Here is a 20,618-nt window from a genome sequence, read left to right as displayed (position 1 = left end):
AGGAACCCTAAGTATACAGAAAGCAACTTGTTTTTAAAATACTATTGTCACAGTCTGCTAAGGCTGTCAAACAAAACACACAAACTGGATGGCTTAAATAACAGAAATTTATTTTCTCACAGTTCTGGAAGTTGGAAGATCCAAGATCAAAGTGCCAGCTAATTCTGTTTCAGGTGAGCTCTCACTTCCTGACTTGCAGATGGGGACCTTCCCACAGAGTCCTCACATGGCCTTTCCTCAGTGCATGTACTCCAGGGAGAGAGAGAGAGAGCAGTGACATCTTATAAGGACACTAATCCTATCAGATTAGGGCCCCAACCTTTTGACCTCATTTAACCTTAATTAAAGGTCCTATTTCCAAACACAGTCACAATGGAGGTTAGGGCTTCATAATATGGATTTTTGAAAGGTACACAATTCAGCCCATAGGAACTACACTCCTACAGAACTAGAGAGAAAAAAATCATTTCTGCTCCTCCAGGGTTAACCTCAGAGGAACTGATGGAGAAAATCAATGGTAAAGTCAGAGTCAGCTACTACAGAGAGAAAGGAAGCAGACGGCCCTAGCATCCCCAGGGCAGTTCTCTGTCCTGGAGTGATTCCAATTCAGAAGAGCAGATGGGGCCCAGGGAAAGTACACGTTAACAAGCATCCTTGATGGACTGGTGGATGGTGGATGGTGGATGACTGCAACGCTCCCTGGGCCACACTAAGAAGCAGTGCCAAAGATAAAGTTAATTTCAAGTCCCTAGAGATGGAGTATTATGCAAATGAAAAATGATTTCATGTTTCTCATGCTTTCACCAAAAGATGCTATTAACCTAACCTGTCATGTTAACTCATTCTCGTCCACCTAGTACTTGTCTTTCTAGGTTACATGACTTTTGTACACAGGATAGTCCATGAACCAGTGAGTCTACAAACACTGGTGCCTGCATGTTCTTGGGAGACACAGCTGGGCCTTGGCACCTATGCTGCCACGTCTCATGTCCCATGACTAGGTCAAGAATACTTGCACAAGCCGAAGTCAATGACCTTCAGGAGAGACGTTAAGGACTCCAGCTGCCTTGGCTCTCTGCCCTACAGACACACCCTGTGATGGACCAGCCAATCCAAGCAGATTCTCCCTGTTGGGAGCTGGGGTGTGAGACCCAGAGAGTGAGGAATGAGGCAGGAGGGGCTGCAGGAGAACAGGGACAGCTGGGTCAGGAGCATGGAGAAATCATCACCAGCGTGCAGAGATGCTCTGGTCTTGAGAGCTTCCAGTGGCCCCCGGTGATGAGGAACATACTGTAATTCTCCTTGGTCCTTGAGGGGCAGCTGCCAGGATACTTTCTGGAACTTCCTTACCTCCCCAATATCCTTATAATTAACCCCATTGACAAGACAATCTGAGTGTGTCTTCTGCTCTCTGCAGTGAGATGAGCCTAAGAACCCAAACCAGTGAAACTGGTGGGCCCAGATTCCCACACCACAGCAAACTTACTGAGTCTCAGCTGATCCTCACTTCTTTCCAGCGTTCTTCCCTGATGGCAACTCATAAAGTCTAAAAGAAAATGATCAGCTCCCTGGAGTTAGCTGAGGTAGGATGTGACTGGCAAGCCCAGGGGTCATCCTGGCCTTTTTCCTCTCCATCCCACCTATGATCAAGCCACCAGGAAATCCCTGATGGCTTTACTTCCAAAGTATCCTCAAACCAACACCTTTTTCCATTTCTGCTGTCAAAGCCCTATCACACCACCGCCAACTTGCCTGGACTATAGCAGTAGCATAGCATGTTCTCCCTTTTCCACTCTTGTTCCTTTAAAATCCATGCCAACACAGCAGATCACGTCCCTCCTCTACTTGGAAACTTCCAGGGGCTTTCCATTACCAACTCCTTAGCAAAGCCTATAAGTACCTCCAGGATCTGGCCCTTGTCCATCTCTTCAACCTCATCTCCCTCCACACCAACCCCCCCAACCCCCCACCCCGACACACACACACACACACACACACACTAGCCAATTTTCCTCAAACACAACATGCTTATTTTGTCTCAGGGACTTTGCACCTGCTTTGCCTGCATGGCTGCCTCCTTCTCATCATTCAGGGCTTCCCTCAAATGTCCCGTCCTCAGAGAAGCCTTCTCTGACCACTCCAGCCAAAGCTGCCCCTCAGTCACTCTTTGCTCATCAGTCTTCTTCAAAGCACCTGTCAGCACCTCACACACCCTCTTCACTTCCTTGTTCTGTGTTTAGTGCCTGTCTCCCATTCTGCAAGATAAGAACTATACACAGTCATGCTGGTTTTCTTACCCGTGGGTCCCCAGCCCTGGAACAGCACCTGAAACCCACGAGGTGCTCAACGAGTGTTTTTCGCCTAACTGACTGACCAGTAGTTACTGGACGTCCTACCACCTGGGGATTCTGATTGGCCTCCATCACTCTGTCTCTCGTGCTGTCTTCTTCTAGGACAGCTCCCACCCAGGGGTGGTACTCTCAGCTCTGCAGGGCCCAGGCTAAGCCTCAATGCCTGTACAGCAGACAGGTGACTACATCTTTGCTGCAGAAGATGATGGTCAGGCTCCCAGTGCATGAAAGGAATCGGAATTCTGCCCCTTTGACACAGATGGCTCCATGAATTCTTTGTTTTCTTCTTTTCAGGGTTTATATTTATTTTAAAATAAACTTGTTGAGATAATTGTAGGTTCACATAAAGCTTTAAGAAATAACACAAAGAAATCCTTTTCCCCCAGTGATAACATCCTGCAAAACTGTATTATAACATCACAATACCCAGATGTTGTCATCGCTACAGCAAGATACAAAGCATTTCCTTCACCACAAAGATCCCTTGCGTTGCCCCTTTAGAGCCACACCTACTGCCCTCTCCCACCCTGACAACCCCAGAACTGTTCTGTTTTTCTGTAATTTTGACATTTCACTCCTGGCTTTCTCACCACACTTTCAGACCCCAAGCCATTGCTGTTGGATGCTTGGCTGCCTTGCATCCGCTTGTGGTCAGCCTCAGGTCTGGCCTCTCCTTCCCTCCTGAGTCACATTGTCCCATCTTTGCCCTTAAATGGCACTTGGATTTTTTTTAGTACTACTTTCTACTTCATTCAGGGTATTTCACATTTATCTCCCTCTTCTGAAGGCGGGCAGCATATTTCTGTGCAAAGAAACAGGTTTGAATCCTGTCTCCACTTCTTTCAGCCTCAGTTTCCTCATCTGTACAATGGGGCCAGTAATACCACCCTCCTTGAACCCTGGAGATTAAGTGACACAAGGAGGGGACTTCCCGGAGCCTGGCATGGAGTGAGCATTTGATGCATGAGACCTGGGGGGGCAACCACAGATAACGGAGGACCACCTACAAAGCTCAGCCAGTCTGCAAAACAAAAATAGCAACCCAACAAAGTGCCATTTCCTGATGGGATGACAGTCAGAAAGGGGTTCTGATCCCAGAGCAAAAGTCCCCCAGTTTACTCCCAGTAGCTGACAACTGGGCTAAGTTATCATCTCTCAAAAAGGGTATCAAGGATTTGGGGAAAGCCCAGGAATGAATCATCAGAAACCCGCCGACCAAGACCATTCATCACAGAACTTGCTGTGTGCCCCTGTCAAGCTTCTCTGCCTCTCTGGACCTCCACTTCTCTTTGTCGGCCACAGGGGGATGCCAGTCTTGATCTGTGACTTCCACACCCTGTGTTTCAGGGTCCACAGAGGAAGGCCAGATGGGCCCCTGCGAAGGTCTCTGGCTTCCTCCTCCCCTCACACCAACCCAGGGCAGCCTTCTATTACTGGTTCCACACATTAAGAGTCAGAATGACTTTTCCTTTGAAGAAGCTCTGATGGTTTAAGGACTTTTGAGACCACATCCCGATAATTGGTGAGGTTTCTCCAGGTCTAAAGGCCTGTGATCCAAGCATTAGCTCTCATGTATGAACACAGGGTCTCTGCTGCGGAAATACACCTCTGCTTAGGCGTTGAGTTCTCCAGGAGGCCTTCTCTGACTCTGAAGAAGAAGGTAGGGCCACCCGTGGGCACATGTCTGGCACTCCTTCCTAACTTGCCCACAGGAGCATTCTAGGAGATGGAACTAAAGAATCTCAGGGCCCAGGGTATGAGCACCCTGGCAGCAGGCTGATGGGGATGCTCTCTGTGTGCAGATATCCCTGAGTGAGGGGCTGACCCAGCCCTGACAAATGGGCACCACAGTGGGTGTGAGGACACCCCTTGAATTGTTGCTGGTCACTTAGTGACACAGTTACAGCAGAGGACTTTGTATGACATCCTTCTAATCTGGGAGGGAAAAGGAGCAACAGTCCACCTTGCTCAGGTGTGTAAACACCTGGGAACCACCTGGATGTAAATGACTCTGCCCAAGTCTAATATGGTAGCCACTGGTCATGTGACTACTTAAATTAACTAAAATTAAATGTAATTTAAAATCCAGTTCCCCAGTTGCACTAGCCACATTTCAAGTGTGGCTACCGTAGTGGATATCACAGCTACAGAACATTTTCATCACCACAGAAAGTTCAATTATGGTGCAGCCTGAGCTCAGCCCACTCCAAACTTCCTTCTATGAATCAGTTCACCATGGTCCCCACCTCTTTATCACTTGTTCCCAAAGGGCTTGAACTGGGGTGAATGGTACCTGTCCACCTCAAATTCATGTCCACACAAACTACGACCTTATTTGGGAATAAAGTCTTTGTAGGTGTAACTAGTTAAGATGAGGCCACATTGGATTAGAGTGAGCCCCAAATGCAATAGGACTGGCATCCTTATAAGAAGAGAAGACACAGACATATATGGAGAAAGCCGTGTGATGACAGAGGCAGAGACTGGAGTGACACATCTACAAGACAAGGAAAGCCAAGCATTGCTGGCCACCACCAGAGGCTAGGAAGAAGCTATGAAGAAGGAGGGAGGGTACAGCTCAAGTGGTAGAGTGCATGCTTGGCATGCACAAGGTCCTGAGTTCAATCCCCAGTATCTCCTCTAAAAATAAATAATAAACTTCATTACCTCCTCCCTCCAAAAAAAAAAAAAAAAAAGAAGAAGAAGAAACTATGAAGAAGCAGAGCCCTACTGACACTTTGACCTTGGACTGTAGGCCTCCAGACCATGAGAGAATAAATTTGTAAGTCACTCAGTTTGTGGTAACTTGTTAGCGCAGCTACAGCAAACTAACACAGGACTCCACTTGGACACCTCCACATTCTCATACAGCTCCTTTCCTCCTTCCCTCCCAGACATTTCCAACCATCAGATCCCCTGATGTTAACCTGAAGGCATGATACCCATGGAGCCAATCAGATCTTTAGCCACGCCAGCCAGCCAGCCACTGACAAGTTAACTGTGGAAGCCTGGCACTGGAGTGGGGTGGGCACACTGGGCTGGCGGGGCTGCTCAGGAAGGAGCCTGGAGACTCCTGGAGAGCCTGCCAACCCCACACTTTCTCTCTTTTCAAATCCTAAAACAATATCAGAAGGTTCCCAGAAAGCAACAAGCCCCCAGGCGAACCCAGTCAGTGGTTAAACCATGGAGCCTGATAGCTTACTTTATTAACTTGCTAAATCAAAGGGCTGTTAAGAGTCTCTGTCCGGTCATAAAATTCAGGAAGGAGCTGAATCACCCACCTATTAGCGTGGTGTTGGCGTGGTTAATGGATGTGGCCCGGCTGAGCCCTGGCCGGACCACAACAAAGCCAGCTGGCGTTTTCACCTACTAACCGCGCCACCTCCCTCGCCCACCTGCCCGCATCCACCTGCCTGTGGGTGAAGGCAGCATCAGGATCTGCTGGTGGCGGCTTGCTTTTTAAATACACTCCCACCCAACTCCTCCAGGATCCTGCCACAACTCCAAACAAACACAAAGAAACCAAACATCCAAAAATCCAGGGTTTATTGAATCCAGTCTGGAAGGAAGCAGCCAGTATGAGTTTTGACAATGCATTGTAAACAGGTGCAAAGCCCCAGAGCCTGATGCTGGGCAGTGTGGATAAGTCCAGCCCTGAACCAGCATCATCCGCCGACCGCACAGAGCCGAGAAACACCCTAGTTTCTGCCCTTCACCCCACCTTCCTGGGGCTGTTCCTCGGAGCACTTTCTCCCACTACTTTAACGTGGGAAAGAAAAACACTGCTGTGAAGAGACAGGCCTCAAACCTGTTTTCCATCATGGAACTGACCAGCCGTGCCACTCTGAGCAGTTGATCTAACGCTCTGAGCCTCAGTTTCTTCTCATGGAAATGATGCCTCCAATGGGAGCTTCTTTCCAGGAACACCTAGGAAGGGAACACTCTGAAGTGCTTGAGAGTTCGCTACCTCATAAATGTTCCACGAATGTTGCTTGTTAATGATGTTGATGAATAATGTGTCTAGCATTCAGTAAGTACTAAGCACAAATAATAATTACCGTTTTCATTTCTAAAGTAACATTGAGCAAAACCAGGCTCCAAGGGCAATAAAAACTCATTATAAAAAGCTCATTATAACAGATTCAACTCTGCAACTGTCCAAATTGAATCCCTCAGAACATTCCAAGGATACTCAGGAAGGACTGAGCCCGATTCCCCTACTCCTGTTAAAAGCAGGACCCACAGAGATCCCCAGAGTCACATGGAGCCAGGTTTGGCAGCTGGCTCCCTGCTGTCCCATTACTAGCCCCTCATAGAGGCCACTTGATTGATTACTGCACTGGGACTGAACACTCCGACCAAGAGGTCTGCTCCATTATGCTCCATTACTTTCAGCCTCATTTGTAGGCAGCCTCTGGGACTTCATCCACTTCCATCAGGAAGTCTTGGTGGGAAGAGTTCCACGTGCCCCTGTGATAATGTAATTCTCGACTCCCAAAGCTCAGACCTGATGGATCCTGAGGAAGGAACCCAGCAGGAGTTCATTCTCCTTCCCAAGAGAAAAGAGAACAGAAAGAGAGAAAAAAAAAGAGAGACATTCTTTCTCGTCCTCTCCTGAGACAGTGATGCTCCTTTGTGTTGGCTTCTAAGGTCTGCCAATTGAATGATAATTTTAGCCCCACTCTTCTCGCCAGAGCATCAGGAAGGCACTGAGGCCAGCAGCCTCTTCTTCACCTGAGATGAGACCTACAGCTGGGATCTGTCCACGGGCGCTGACCTGGGGTGACCTCAGGTCTGATCTCTGTGGCTTTCCAGAATGGGGGATTTGGGGTCAGAAAGGTAAGGCTTTTCCTATGCTCAAAAACAATTCATCCTAGAAATTGTTGCTGTGAGGACAGGAATGAAGCATGTGTGCCTTCAGCTACAAAGTCAGCGCTCCACTCTCCTTACAGACCACCTCTACTTCCTCCCAGAGCAAAGATCTGATGAAACACTAAGAGTGGGCACACGCAGTACACAGCAAATCTCAAATTTCATGGCATATGTGCCTTTCCAGATGACTGCATGGATACACTCCATAACACATTGTTAAAGTGATAATTAGCGATAGACTTGTTATGAATATTCCAAATAAAATTTCTCTCCACAACAGTTGATGGAGACAAAGGGCATCACAGGAAACGTAAGAAGTAACAGAGGGATTTTTGTATACATATCTTTAAAAGGCATTGGGAAAAACGGCATAAAGCAGGAGTTGATTTCAACAAATTCAACATCTCAGAATCCATCGTCAACGGAAGGCTCGTGAGTCTGCGTATTTCTCCCACAATGCTGAGGGAACACACTGCTCCTGATAAAAGAAAAACCTCCAATAAGGGAAGAGGAACCCAGTTTTGGAAGCCACTCTTCTGTTGCCCTGTTTAACAGCAGCCAAGGATGATAATCAAGACGGGTAGTTTAAGAAAAAACAGAGGAAGCACTGAGGAATGAGCAAGAAAGTAACTACCACCCAGGTGACTCACCCTCAAAGAGTGAAAAAGAACAGGCTTCTACTCATGTTTAACGTTCCCCCCGAAATGAAACTGCCGAAGGCTCCAGTTCTGCCCCCACAACCTTCTACACACATTCCCGTTTTGAAATTCACAGTGATTTTGCTCTACAGGGAACAACGGTGATGCCAGTGACACACTCCCTCTCCTCCCCACTGCCTAATTCACCAAGACAGATGAAAAACTCCAGGCACCCAAAATGATGAGAGTGAGGTGGGGAAGCTAAAGAGAACAAAAGGAGCCCCAAACCCTGCCATGGCCATGTCCACAGCAGACTGAGAATCAGAGCAGCTCAGGGGCATGGAGAAAGCCAACCCTTCAAGGGCGCAGAGGAAACAAGGAGAGGAGTGCAATTAGCAGTGTCGCCACGTCTCCTCTGTTATCATCAGGGATTCTGGACTTACTCAGACGGAATATTCTATTTTAAGGGTGAAGCTGAGCTCTTCTAGTCCAAGAGGGAAAATCGGGTGGCAGCACATGTTAGCACGTGCTCAGAGTCCTCTGCAGGCAGAAGCCCCCACCACCGCCCCTGCAGTATCACTAGACATCACCCGACACCACCTCCTATTTTAACTGGTTACAGAGTCCAAGCTCAGTCCTAAACCCATCTAAGTACACCCCCTTCAATTTCTAAATAAGGAAACAGAGGACCAGAGAGGTAGAGTTATGTGCCCCAAAGGCTGGAAAACATGCAGCAGGATCTATTTACAATCTAGGATCCGAGAGTCTCAGTCGTGCTTTTTCTATTGCAATGATGCTGCTCCCCCTTTCTCCATTTTTGGACTAAATTAACATTCAAGCCACAGAATTATCTTGGAAAGAGCAAAATGAAATGCTAGGATTAAAATTTAGAGAAAGGAGACACTAACATCTAGTATAAAATAATCTCGGCATCGTAGACAGAACCCACCAAGCCTGACCTTGGCTTCCTCAGGACCCAAGGGAAGCCAGCCTCGGTGCAGAGGTCACCGGGAGCAGCCTGGCGGTGCTTGCTGCTGACAGCCTCCAGGACTCACGCTTCTGCCTCTCCCCTCTACGAGTGCTCCTTCCCTGGATCTCCAAGAGGCTCATTCTCTTACCTCCTACAAGTCTGTTCTCATATGCCCCCTTCTCAAGCCCACCCTGACCGCTTGCTTTAAAATTGTCCCCTGATATTCCCCATCTCCTGAACCCTACTTAACTTTTTCCCGTAGCACTTAATCACATTCAAACAGACTATAAAATTTACATATTTATTATGTTTATTGTCTACCACCTTTCATTCTTAATGAATATTCATGAAGACAAGGAATTTGGTCTTTTGGTTCATTCCTGATTCTCCTGGGTCTAGAATAGTGTCTGGTATATAATAGATGCTCAATAAACACTGGCTGAATAAATGAATAAATGAAGGAGTGACTGTTCTTTCCCTTTGCTTCCCTTTCTCCTTCAGCAACAACCACCTCCTCCCTTCCTACACACACACACACACACACACACACACACACCCCTTTCTGCCCTTTTCTCTCTTCTTCCCCAACTGTACCCCATGGATGCCACTAAGATCCACAGGATAGTTTTGGCTAACCTTACCTATTCAGTAATATTACCAAGCGCTCCACTAAAAATTCATATTTTATATACATATTTGTTTTATATGCATGAAAAAAACTCCAGAAGGAAGACACTGATATCCTTGGGTCTCTCCAGGGAACTAAGTGGCTGGGGCATAGACTTCTCATTTTCTACGCTTTTATACTACTTGCATTTTGAACTATGTGAATATAATTAACTATTAAACACATTAAATTAAAAATTAAAATAGGAAAAAAGAGCCCTTACTTATTCCTCCATTCTCTTCCTCAACACCATCTGAATACAAACTTCTCTGGGTAAAGCTCACCCAAACGCTATCGGCCCTGGGTTTAGGATGGTGAGATAGGGTGAGAGTGGTCCCTTTTCTCTAGTTTCTGTATTTTCTTAAATGAGATCGTTATTTTTATAACGAAATATTTGAAAAGGTTTCCATCAAGCAGAAGGATATGAATTAATGCAAATTTCCCTGCATACATAAAACATTGAGACTCTGTTTCAATTCATGAATCCCTTTACCTTCAATTTTGTTTCCTCCCATTTGGATTTCACATTGAACAGATTTCAGAATAAGCTGTATAAGATGGTGCCAGGATCTCTGGAGGTGCAGAGGAAGGACACAGACAAAGCCTTCAAGAAGGTTGTACCCAGTGAGGATGCTCACAAGAAAGCCAGCCTCACCACCTAAAGGACGCACTTGAAAATGAGAGCTGTCATGAATAGGCTGGTGGACTATGTGTGATTTTCACGTTTTTTCTTTGGGACTTTCGGATTGCTCCCAATTTTCTGTCCTGAGACATATAACTACACTCACATTTCCCCCTATTACTATACTGAGGAGTAAATGTGTGTTACTTGTCACTGACCTTCTCTAGGTTATGGCCTTCTGGAAGATGGAGTCCCTTTTAATTTATCTTTATCTTCTCAGCCTCTAGCTCTGCACCTTGCAACAGTGGCTGCTCTATAAGTGGGTAACGGATGAATGAATTACTACCTCTCAGCATCCAATGAGGAGTGGCAAGATATGCCCCGCTACCAAACTCAAAGGGACAACACCCCTCCCTCAGTCACCATCTGCTTACTGTAGCCGTCATTCGTGGGTGTGTTCTGTTCTGGGCAAGGGAAAGGAGGCCAGAGCTACCCAAGCATGGATATGTGACATGTGCAGCCTTCCAGTGGCTCAGTCTCTAATGCATTTGGGTACCAAGAAGTTAATGCTGGCTCCATACTTGAAGGTCTTTGTAACTTCCACTAACTGGCCTTTGAGCTCCTTCTGGGGATTTACCTTAAGGAAATAACTGTATATAGATTAAACCAGAACCGTGTTCATGAATGCTGCTTAAAACAGAGAAAGATTGGAAATGGCTTAAACATGGAATCATATGAGATTAACTAAATAAATGATGGTATAGCTCTCTAACTGTTGCATTACAATTGCTATGGACTCATATAACTCGTGGCCAAAAAAAAAAAAAAAGGTAGTGTGCATTCTTTGAGCTGTATCTGCTTGGCTTTATTCCCTTATACTAAATAACTAAGCACTCTCATTTTTTTTTTTTGTAAATTACATTTTGGCCTCAGTTTTCTCTTCTGTAATTAAAGGCATTACTTAATCCTTGAAAAAATCTTGTTGATATAGAAGAGTTGTTGATGATAAGATATTAAATGACAGTGCCTGTTATCAAGGATATATGTGGTACTGGGATATCACAATTACATATGTAGATCATATTACGTGCCTAGAAAGGGATCTGGAAGGCTCTTCAGCAGAGCCTCAGTGGTTGTCTTTGGGGTAAGTAGGATTGAGGGCTGGTTCTTCCTTCTTTATTTGCCTACATTTCTGATGTTTTTGTAACAAGTATGCGCTGCTTTGCAATAATGAGAAGTAACAACCAAAATCACTTCTAATTGAAAAAAGAACAACTACCCTGGGTTAAGAAAGACACTAAAGGGTGAGAGTAAGAGTTAAGAGGGTAGAACCAGGAGGGACACGGAGTTAAAGGCTGGCCTCCTCTGAAGCTACCTCCTCCCAGGGCGAAGCCCTGCTCCAGTCGCCTCCAAATTTACAAAGATGTTGGTTCCACCAGCCCACGTTTTCTCTGACACTTCCAGCCAAAGCACGTCTGCCACCTACATGGTCCTCACCTGGAGAGGCAGGGTGGCCACTCCATGAGTCTCACCTGGGTCAGGGCAGGGGCGGGGAGAAAGGTCCCAGGGAGCCGACAGGAGACACACAGGCCAGGTAGCGTCGGTCAGAGGTGAACCCCTGTTCACCAATGAAACAAATGTGACATGAACTTGGCAACTTCTGGAAAACAGGACTGTCCAGAGGTGATTCTGGCCCAAAATGACCCAGTTGCAGGTAAGACAATTCCATCCAGAATGTGGAGGGAGAAAAGAAGAGAATATTTTCTCACAGAGACGGTTAACCAGAAATGCCACAGCAGAAGCAGGAACAGCATGCTTAAAGGTGGATGTGAGATCTTCCAAGTCCACAAGGAAGGGTATCCAGGGAGGATGGGAGCCAGCGGGGGAGGGAAGGTCTCTTCTCACAACAGGTGTTGGCAAAACTGGCTGTAATTCAATAGACAATTTTTTCAGGCTTGTTCTGAAAGCTTCTGGACTCGTGCTCCTTCTTCGGCTTCTCTGGCCTTCCTTCCAGCTTTTGCAGGTGTAAAGTGAGAGACGGCCGCTGCATGTGCTCCATTCGGTGGGTCCTGGACAGACAGCCGGGGAACTGCTATGGGTGGCCTTTGGTCAATGCTGGTATCTGCGAACAGGGAGAGCGCTTATCACGATGGGACTCTACCATTCTCCTGTTTCCATGCCGTCAAGGATGCACAGAAACCAGACAAGGAGGATGGAGTGGGCAGTGGGTGGGCGGGACACAGTGGGAGTATGAGGAGGGAGCTGGGCAAGAGGTGACCAAGGGTGTCAGGGCCGACAGGATGGCAGGAGGAAGGAAGGGCCCAGGGATGGAACGACATGGTCAGAAATGAAAGCATTCAGAAAGAGGGGCAGAAGGCATGAGTGGAGAAGCAAAGCCAGCTTGGGCTGGAGCGCTCACACTCCTCACCGCGCCCTGTCACCTCCTGCTTGGCCCATCTGCCTCCCATTCTTTGCCTTCTGGCCAGTAGGGGCCATCCCAGCCCCACTCCCAATCCCTATCTAGTGCTAAGCCTCCTCTAAGCCCTACCAGGAAAATAAACTTACTTCTACCCTTCTTGGGCCTGCGGACCTCTGGCTCCAGCATCCTCGGCTCTCCTGTTGGTGTCCAGGTAACTCCTTCAGGCATCGAGCTGCTCGGCCTCTGGCACGGTATTGCAATCTGTGCTTTCAGAATCTCCTCTCTTCCCATTCTTCAGGAAGGTGTCAGGACGTCTTGTCCCTGGACAAGATCCAGCAGGAGTGGGCAACGCAGGGCCAAATCCGAGACACCAGACTGAGAGGGACAGGAAGGGGAAACACGGGACAGTCCTGGGTGATCTGGACCATCTGGTCACCTCATTCTCGTTCTATGAGTGGACATTGAGACAAGGAGACCAAACTGGATCAGCACTCTAAGTTCAGCATCCAACAGGGCCACTTCTTACTGGGGACCCAAGACCTTTTTTCACAACTGATTTTCACAACACAGGTGCAAGCAGATCTATCGACCAGACACTTATCAACCCAGGACAGTTTCATGCTTTAAAAATGCGTGAGCACTAACATAACGAACAACCTGTTCTACTCGAATCAGCCTCCAGAGAAGCACAGTCGGCAGCCCCCTTGGCCAAGGCTTCCTCCAGGACGAGTATCCCACACCTTGCCAGCACCCTCCTCTTAGCAGGTACTCGCCTGGAGTCTTGGACAGGATATGATGCCAACCAGAAGATCTCGGGCCCAATCCCAGTAAAAGCTTTGAGATTTCCTCTGCATTACAGCCACAGGACTGTTCACCAAGCCAAGCTGGATGAACATCTTACAGACGCAGCATTTCTTGTGGCCATAAGAATGACTGAAATATAAGAATCCATCCCTGGTAGCCTCAAATCTCAAAGCACATACTGTACACCGGTGGCTCTCAAACTTTGTGCATCAGAATCCTCTGCAGGCCTTGTTAAAACCAGATTTGGGGGGTTCTCATTCAGTAGGCCTGGATCAGAGGCTGCAAATTTGTATTTCTAACAGATTCCCAGGAGCTGCTGGTATGGGGACTACATTTGGGGACCACCACTCTGCACCCAGAGAGGCCAACAGTAGCACCTGTCTTGTATTATGGAACCACAACCATTATGAATGGCTCGCTTAGACTTAGCACTCTAACGTCACTCAAGCAGAGGCCCAGAAGAAGCTGCAAAGCAAAGAAAACTAACCGCTGATAAATGCATTCATTTTAAGGCATTAAAAGGGAAAGAAGTAGATGTGTTTTAGAGTTCATTTCATCTCCCTCCTTCACTTAATACACTATTTCTAAGTTTGGAGAGGTTAAGTGACTTATTCAAAGAAACAGTGAAACACAGATCATTGATAGCAGAACCCAAGCTAGAAACCTCAGTGACACTATTTCAAATCATAAATATGGAATCTTAGAAAACCTGACTTTTGCCATTACTGGAGTCACAAGGGTCAAGAGTTTCTGTGATCTGCGAATTTAGGCTTTTTCTTCCTGTCCTCCCCATCAAAGCCTTCATTCCATGCCCTGGTCATTTCTTAGTAACCCTATGATAGAGGCAGTTTCTAGTTCTCCAGATTCAACTGTGAATCCACTGCCTAGAACTCAGGCTGGTTTTCTCACGGAAATCCCATCACACATGAGTAGGGTCCCGGGATAACTCCTCCCAGTAGACCCAGTGTTGCCGAACCACCGTGATGACAGCACACATAATCCAGCCACCGTGAAGAATGTTATTTCCTTAGAATCTCGTCCTGAGCTCCCACGTGGACCTCTGCCCTTCCCGGTCCCTCTTCCTGGCCCAGTTTTCTCATGTCCGCCTCCTTCTGTCACCCAATTCTCAGCTTGTATGTTTCCTCCTCAAGAGTCACTCCGGAGCACCTAATCCAAGTAGCTCTCGTTCCCACCCTTTCTGTCCCATCACCCTTCTCTATTTCTTTATAGCCCCCAGCACAGTCTGAAGTATTTTGTGCACCATTTGCTAGCATGTGACTTCCAAGAAGGCGGGGACTTTGCCTATCTTGTTCACCACTGTAACCCCAGCACCTGGAACTGTGCCCGGCGCATAGCAGGTTCTCTATACATCTCTGTTGAATAAATAAATGAATGCACAGACGCATGAAAGAACCTAAGGCACCAGGAGCATCTTCTTCCCAGCATCTAGTCCCCAAAGTTGGAATCTGAGAATTTCCTTTCAGTTTCTCTCCCTTTCAGTAGTAGGAGTTGGACTCCCTGTGCTTCAACAGGATGTAGAAGGAGAAAATGTGCCCTTAGGCTGGTGTCCTCAGTGATGGGAGAGAAGACAGGAAGTTCCGGGGATTGGGGGTGGTGCTGAATCCCTTCCCAGCTCCGGTGGCCCGTCACACAGAAAGGATGCTGGTGAGTCAGGTCTACCTGGATGCAGGATTTGGGAGTCAAAAGGTGCAGTGGAATGATAAGATGTTTTAGAGTCAAGAGATTTGGGTTCCAACCCTACGCATGTCATTTAAGTCTCTCTGAGCCTGTTTCTTCATCTGTTAAATGGGAATGGTGAAAATACTCAAGACATGGGGTACTTGTGAGGATCAAGGAAATTAGCATATACAGAAATTCTCTCAGCAGTAAGACTATAACTTGCTGTTAGCTGATCAGTAATAAGACCAGACAGTTTCTGGAAGGATCCAAATCGGTGAAACTTCTCAGGGCATGTATGTCTACCCACTCCTACTCTGCCCCTCTCTTAGGTCTCCCCAGTGCCCCCAGACCCCAGGCTGCTGGGTGGAAGCCCCCCACCACCACCATGAGTCCAACAGCAGCAGCCCTGGGGTGCTGGCACTGGCCACTCAGAGCCCTGGTGGAGCTGTGGGCGGCATCACAGCCACGGGCGGTGTGGCCAGAACGACGCCAAGAGAAGACAGACCACTGTGGGAAGCCGCAGAGGAGCCTGGGGAAACTGTCGGTGGAACTGAACCAGGGAAAGTGGTAGAAAATAGGCGGAGATCCCTCGACTTCCAGCCAAAATCTCTGGATAACCTAGAGTCCCATAGGTGGGGAAATCAGAGAAGCCAAGGAGCCCTCTTATCACCAGGCCCTGACTTCTTGATGTCCTTGGAGAGGAGGGCATAGGGTCACAGGGTCTACACTCCTTCCCTTCCCCAATGCTGCATTAACCCGTGGGCTGCATGAACCAAATTCCCGTTAGCCAAATTTTAACACTCTAGGCAGAGAGGCTCTTTCTTGGCCGTAAGGTACCCTCACGTTACAGGTGTCACCCGCTCTGACTCTGTCACTCCAAATTGCTACCACTCTTCCTTCAGTGACAACTTGAGTAACAAACCTGCATGCAAAGAGAAATTTCTCATCCCTTCTACCGAGAAGTCGAGGCACCTGCGGAACTGGCTGCTAACCACATGCAGCCGAGCACAGTCTTCACACAGCAGCGGGCGCCTCTTCGGGAGAGCAAGCCCGGCGGCCAGGTCCTGCCCAGCGAACTGTCCGGTTGGGAGCACAGAATTCACCACCATCACTGTGAACTGCCATGTTCGCCACCAGAAAAGAAACACACAGGGTGGGGATTAAAGTGAGAGGGTCAGCTTCGGCAGCCGAGTTCTCTTTTGGTTCCGAAATGCTGTACTGATTGGGGCATCTGGATCGTGGGTGAGTTCTTTGATTTCTGGACCATGTTATGGTGCTGGTGGTTCTTGATCAGCAAGCTAGAGGTTCAGGGAGGCATCGTGCATTAAAGAAAGGAGGACTTCATCATGTCAAAAGGGCGAGACAGGGAGGTCCAGGCTGAGGGGAGTAAGTGAGGCGAAAGAGGGAATGAAAAGCGTGTCTAGGACAAAGTCAGGACTGGGGCGTGGGCCGGACGAGAGCTGGTAGAGTTTGAGGAACCTGTGACCTCTCCAAGGTGAATCATGTGGAGGATACAAGTCTCCACCTGCCACCCCCCAGCTCTGGGTTGACGATGCCGGCTGGGGAGACCCAAGACCACTATAAGTGATTATGACTGTGTGGGTGCCCAGGGAGGACCAGGGGAATGCATGAGCTGAGGATGTCTGGCTTTCAAAGGATGAGGAGAGAAAGGTGCTGGAGAGGCAGGGGGACCATGGAGGCTTATTCAACCTGTCCACTCACTGGGCTGCACCCAGGGCCACCCACTGCTTTCTGAGGATCGAGACAGACCCGCTTTGTCCTCTCCCTCTCGCTCTGGCCCCTCCCTGGGCTCTGGGCTCAGGTGGGGACGAACAGTAGGACTCTGTCACTCCAGGCAAATTTTGGCAGATAAGTCAGGACCTGCTCACAGGCCCCCCAGCTGTCTGGGGCAGGCGCTGGTGGGGAGGGGTGTCTGGTAGCCCAAAACAGGTGGGGTTGGGGATAGTTGACGGTGGAGCATCCCACTGGAGAGAGAACGGCCTCAATCCCACCTCTGCTCAGGTTCGCCCCGCCCCCGTCCCACTGGACTTCTCCGCTCTTCACCCTCTGAGCTTCTAGACAGACCAATCCCTGCATCAGGGCCGCCTTTCACAGCTTCATCTTGGTGTATTCTGACTGCATTTTCAAAATCTGGATCTAAATTCACTTTCTCCATTTTAAAAGCCCTATCAACTGCAACAGAGACTTCTCATCCATGTCAGTCTTTCCCTCCCCCATTCTCCCAAGGTACACTGTTCTCGTAACACTTTTCATGCATTAAAATTACCTGTGGCTCTGTCTACCTCCCCCACTGGACCATAAAATCCCTCAGATTAGGGTCTGCCTCAGGGGTCACAGATTCAAAGGCACACGAGGCCAGGCAGGTCACATAAATGGGTGAAGCAGCTCGTTTATGGGACCTGGTTGGTAGTCATCTTGGTGTTGGCCAGACAATTGGGAGTCTCAAGATCTGTGATGAATCAGAGACACTGGCCTTACCTAAAGGGGCCAGCTGCCCTTGCAGAAAACACTAGCATGTGGGGGTGTGGACCAGTACTGCCAGAACTTCAGAGTTTCGGGGAGAAGCAGGCATCAGCATTCTCATGCAAAATCACCACATCTTTAGTGTCAGCAGCAAATTCGAAGTTAAGACACCATGTTGTGAGCCAAATAAAATGCATCTGCCGGTCAGAGCGGCTCAAGCACCACTAGTTTGCAGCCTCTAGATTTATTTCTACATTGCCTGCGCCTGGCACATCGTAGATGCTCGATAAATGCTTGTTGATTGAAAAGCAAATGAACGAATGAATGAATGAACAGAAAAGAAGGAGCAGATGGCTGGGAGAGGAGAAGCAGAATGGATGCCCAAGTGTCAAGATGCCAAGTGGCGGGTGGGGCAGCTCAAGGTGACCCTACTGCCAAGCTATCAGTGTGAACATTATGGTGGTCTTGCTTGCTGGCTGAAGAGGGTTGAGAGACTGGGGCCTATGAACTCAGAAGCAGCATCCAGCTCTCAGGAGGCACTACATTAAGACGCTCTTGCTACAGCCAAAACACAGACGCTGCAAACAAATTCTTGTGCACACGCTCACGTGAACAAGGCGTGTAAAAGTGGAGGCTCAGCGCACCATGGATTCCACACTCCCAGCGAGGTCCACCTTCTGCCGTATGTTCCAGCCATATTGAGGGGGGAAGGAGGGGACAGTGTTGCAATTGGGGGGGGGGTGGGACAAGGGGAAAAGAAAGAAATTATCCAGCCAGAATTCTGTCTCTAGCCAGAAGCTCCCTCTCTGCTGCCTTGTGGACTGTGCTGAAGTTTTTGGGGATTTTTTTTGAGGGTGCAGGGCATGAGTGAGCCTGGCGTGGACCCTCGGCCTCCAGGAACTCTCTCAGGAGGCAGTGGTGTACAAGCAGCCTGTGTGGAATGCCTGGGGTTGCAAAAGAAAAGTTATTTCAGGTTCAACTGAGTTATAATTTATTTTTTCTAACTGATCATTACTGCTGCCGGCTCTATAAATAACCACCTAGGGAGTCTGCTTTTCTGCTCCCAAATCCTCAAAAAGCATTGCCAGGTTCTCTGTGGTTTCTGGCCTGCCAAACACACAGCACATTTCTTTTCTGTGCAGCCCTTCAGGGAATCCTTCTGCATTGCATGCCAAGGAATCTGCTGAGTTCTGCCCAACTCAGTCCTCCCCTTCCCGATCCAATTCCTCTCCTCCAAACAGGCCACCCAGCCCTCCTCCTCCACTCCACAAGAGGCCTCACTGCCTGAACACAGGTGGTTCCCAGGCCAAGGTCCCAGCTTCTCCCTGTTTACTCTGCTCCAAGCCAGAGGCAACCCTCCAAGCGCAGAAGACAAGAGTTATTTGTCGTACAGAAATCCAGCTGCCGCAGCATCCAAGCTTGAGCCCAAGGAAGAAAAGAAGGTTAACCTGATAGCATCACCAGCAAAATATCAAGGGTCAATAGAGCCCCAGGAAGGATGGCTGCGGTTTACATGAAATCGATTTAAATTATTTAAAGAAGAACCTATTCAAGCATGACACGGTTTAATCAAGCACAAAAAGAAAAAAGCATGTTCTCGATGGTGTTCTGAAGGATGTATACGTCCTTTCTAAGTGCACGGCATTTTCTCTTTGAACAGAGGTACTAGGAAGGAACTGATTTTCAGATAGACCCGTCGTGTACCCAGCACTGTGCTGGGTCTCTGGGGCAGGCATTCGTGCGCTCGATTTGTAGATAAGCGATCTGAGAAAAGGGTCTTGCTCAAAGTCACGTGGAAGGAAAGAGGCAAGGTTGAGATTCAAGCCCAAGTTCATCAGACTCCAAAGCCACTGTTCTTCCACTGAGATGCCCTACTGCTTCTCTAGCTAGGAGCCCAGAGTTTGAAGACATGTTTATTTTTCTATTTTTCAGATTAATTTTGCAGCTCAGAAAGCAAAGACAACTTGGATATTTAGCCACGGTCATTAACAGCCATACTTGAACCCTTTGGAAATGAATCTCTCTAGCTGGTCAACTGGGAACTCATAGGGGGTCTCTCTTTCACCACTTATTAGGAATATGCCTATAAGGGCTGTGACCATTTACGTTGCTTGGAATGGTCTAAAAATAAGGGCTTGTGTAATTTCGGACAGTTTTTGAAACAATAATTACTAATATTAACAAAATAGTTTTTTAAAATATAAGTTTTCACAATTACTCAACCCTCCGAGACAGGTTAGGCAACCCTCTACGTGATGCCTTGCTGGCGTTCCACACTCCCAGCAGCGTGAGGCGGCTCACCTATACCACCACTTAGATGGTCTGTTTCCTCCTGTTTCTCCTTCTAGGCCAATAATCCCCCAAGTTTTTTGGTAATGTGCCCTAGCAGTAAACATTTGAGTAAACCTGCATATGTGTACGTTTGTTTATTCATAAATTATATTCATACTCTGTCATTCACAAAAATAAAAAGAAAGGATGATATATGTGTATGTCTATACCTATGTATCCATCTATCTATTCGTCTGTTTTCTTCCCGCCCCACAGTGGATCATCTCACCTTCCATGGCCTCCAACGTATATGTCTCACCTAGAGACCATTAGGTCTCTCATCATCCTTCATTTATTCATTTTCCCCCATCTTCAGAAGCACCCACTGGGTACAGGGACTATGCTGGAATACCATGGTGGTCAAGAGGACAAGGATCTTGCTCTGCTAAAATCTGTTTTTGATCTGGGACACTGGTTCCCCTGTGCTAGGACTAGATTCACCATTGGCTGGACCATCAGCTCTTCTGGTTCTCAGGCCTTTGGACTAGGACTGGAACTACACCGCTGGCTTTCCTGGGTCTCTAGCTTGCTGACAGCAGCCTATGGGACTTCTCAGCTACCATAGTCATATATCATGCAGGTCAATTCCTTATAATAAATAGGTAGATGAGGTAGGTATAGATGTAGACATAGAGAGGGACACAGATTTAGAGATATATCTTATTGGTTCTGTTTCTCTAGAGAATTCTGATTAATACAATCATCAATAAACTATTGTGGGTATCACAGGGCTCTTGGGCAGATTATAAGAAACAATCTATATAAAGCAGGTTAGCAAAG

The 20,618-nt window shown here is 47.8% G+C and overlaps 1 long non-coding RNA gene across 1 annotated transcript in view; it reads right to left on the bottom strand.

Annotated features, from left to right (window-relative positions):
• Window positions 1-11,635: 11,635 nt before the first annotated feature.
• LOC140700693 (uncharacterized) overlaps window positions 11,636-20,618 on the bottom strand; it is a 153,871-nt gene continuing 144,888 nt past the window's right edge. Inside the window, exons 3-4 of the long non-coding RNA XR_012079228.1 lie at window positions 12,686-12,914; window positions 11,636-12,242 (exon numbers count right to left, since the gene is read on the bottom strand). This is a non-coding gene — a long non-coding RNA (uncharacterized lncRNA). The remainder of the gene's footprint in view (window positions 12,243-12,685; window positions 12,915-20,618) is intronic.

The sequence above is a fragment of the Vicugna pacos genome, chromosome 13, assembly GCF_048564905.1.
Source record: "Vicugna pacos chromosome 13, VicPac4, whole genome shotgun sequence".
NCBI lineage: Eukaryota > Metazoa > Chordata > Mammalia > Artiodactyla > Camelidae > Vicugna > Vicugna pacos.
Note: the sequence above shows the minus strand (reverse complement) of the source record. Positions and strands in the feature narration are given on the sequence as shown.